The sequence below is a fragment of the Sinocyclocheilus rhinocerous genome, unplaced genomic scaffold (assembly GCF_001515625.1).
Source record: "Sinocyclocheilus rhinocerous isolate Xijiao unplaced genomic scaffold, SAMN03320098_v1.1 scaffold1425, whole genome shotgun sequence".
In the NCBI taxonomy this organism is placed as follows: Eukaryota; Metazoa; Chordata; class Actinopteri; order Cypriniformes; family Cyprinidae; genus Sinocyclocheilus; species Sinocyclocheilus rhinocerous.
In genome coordinates, this window is record NW_015627571.1 from 97317 (window position 1) to 99816 (window position 2500).

At 40.7% G+C, this 2500-nt stretch overlaps 1 pseudogene; it reads right to left on the reverse strand.

The window, feature by feature from the left end:
* Positions 1 to 2500, reverse strand: part of LOC107731235 (NF-X1-type zinc finger protein NFXL1-like) — a 26276-nt pseudogene that overhangs the window by 14990 nt on the left and 8786 nt on the right.

Here is a 2500-nt window from a genome sequence, read left to right on the forward strand (position 1 = left end):
GGAAAGTCAGACCTCGCGTTTGCGGGACAGCACTGGCGAAATCTTCCAACTGAACCATAGCTAAGGTTTATCCAAAAAAAGTCGCTAGGTTTGTCAGTATGAATATTCTATGGGAAAAAGCAGCTAAATGGGTCTGAAAGTTGCTAAATCTAGTGCTGAAGTCGCACTTGTGAGACGCGGGAGCTGATGGCAGGGGGCGGTGGATATTTGTGGCGGTCAATGTGGATATTGTGGATGAGTTCTTCTGTGTCATCACGTTCTATTAGTTCTACAGCTTCAGTTTCGGAACTTTCACGTTTAGTAACACATACAGCTGTTCCCTCACCACAGTGCAACAGTGAGAAGGGACCCCTTTCAAACAGTGTCGCGTTCCGAACGTTGTTTAAGCGACATGCACCGGTATTGCGGTATTTAAAAAATTCATATCATAACAAAAATAAACACCGGTATTCGGTATGAACCGGTATACCGCCCAGCACTAGTCTGTGCATTTAGTCTTAAAGAGACATCAGCCTATAATTACCTGCTTCTCTCTGCTAATCAAACAACACAGCTTTAACAAAGATGAATCTTTATTTAAAGGGGTCATATGATGCGATTTCAAGTTTTCCTTTCTCTTTGGAGTGTTACAAGCTGTTCGCTGTGTGTTTCGTTGTGAAAGCGAAACTACTTTGTTTGGTCTTCCAAAAGAGGACACGACTAGAAATCAGTGGTTAAGTTGTATTTACAACGAAACAATAATGTACAGTATGTGGAAAATAATGTGTTTTTTGAACCTTAAACCGCATAAACACATTTCATTACACCAAATACACAAAATAATGTTCTTTTTAGCAACGTCATATGACGCCTTTAACTTATGTTGTGAGCACTATTGTGTTATTTTACACTTAATTATTACAATTCGGCACCTGAATACTACTATTACTGACTTTATTTGTAACTTTGTTGTATTCATCTATGCTTTTAATTTGTGTAATTGTTCATGTTTTATTCCTGACTTTATTAGTTAAGCTAGTAGTTTTTGCTGTGGTATAGAAGTACTTAAAGTAAGCTTTCAGTAATAAATTAAAAGCAAACTTTTTTTTTCTTTTGCAGATTAAAAAAAATGATCCGATCTGTGACTGAAAATCCGTAATGTGATCCGAACCGTGACTTTTGTGATCCATTGCACCACTAGGCTTCACCAAGCAGAAACGGCTGATCTGAATCCGGGCACACACTCGCCGCCTGACATTTGGATATCAGAGCAAAGATAGCAGGCGTTTGCCAGATAACATTGTTGTTCCAGACGCACATTTGCATTCGGCACACAGCAAGCAAAGGAGAGTGCGAGGCATCGGCGAACAATTAATCAGCGTGTGATAAACTCTATCCTCTGTTACCTTTCCCACACACACACTCCTGCTCTGAGAAAAGGTCAGCTCATTCATGCAGACCAACCGGACTCTGGCTGCACTGATAACAGCACACAGGAGGCGCTTCTGGCCCAGTGTGATCGTGACACAAACACAAGAGCCAATCAAACTCCCACACGAGAGTGACATGAATGCTCCCGTCTGCCCCGAGGACAGGAAACACTCCCGCTGGACACAGGAAACGCTCTGCCGGACGCAGGCCAGACGTCATGTGAGAGAGAGAGAGATGCATTCGGAAAAATAAAAGAGCCGAGAGATGGTGAGATTAGGAATGCTAACTCCTACAGCTGGGCAGAAAATAACGACTGCTCGATTTGAATCGATTCTCATTTCAAGAATCGATCTGTGCTGTCCCTGTTCATATGTGAACAAAACACCCATCTGATAAATAACAACAAGCTTAGTGCTCTGTTACTTTAATATGAAACAACGTCTGCTCATAAATTCTGTTCTTTTTATTATGAAATTCACACAAATACCATTTTCCATTGTTAATGTGTGGTGACAGATGACTGTAGTGAAGTGATCGTCTCTTACTCTTTACTACTAGTTACAGCAGCAAATAAACATGAATGAACATCAGAAGAAACAGAGCAACTCACTGGAATCAATCATGTCTTGGAAAGATGTCAATAAAACAGTTTGTGCTCAACATCACATTTACCTCAGGAAAGCCATTCAATGACTACAATTAGCAAGAAAAATAACTTTAAAGAGAAGCATTTTGCTAAAAATATGCACTATATTAAATATTCATTTCAATTTTATTTTAACCTGTTGTCTTCAATATTTAATGTATTTTTGTGTTAATCCATCATGAAAACAAGTTATGACTACTAACTCTAACTCTGGCCCAGAAGCGCCCACTTGAGATAGAAAGAGCCCGCCTGATCATCTGAAAACACTGTCTGAAGATTTGCAAATATCCAATCAGCCATGATGTGTTCTAACCTCAGAACACGTGTTCATGCATGAGTGTGTGTCAGCGTTCACCTTGGTGGCAGACAGACGGGCATTTGTGGTTCCTGCAGCCCAACATTCGACTGCAGCTCATGTCACACGGAGGGCAGTTCCCCAGACAA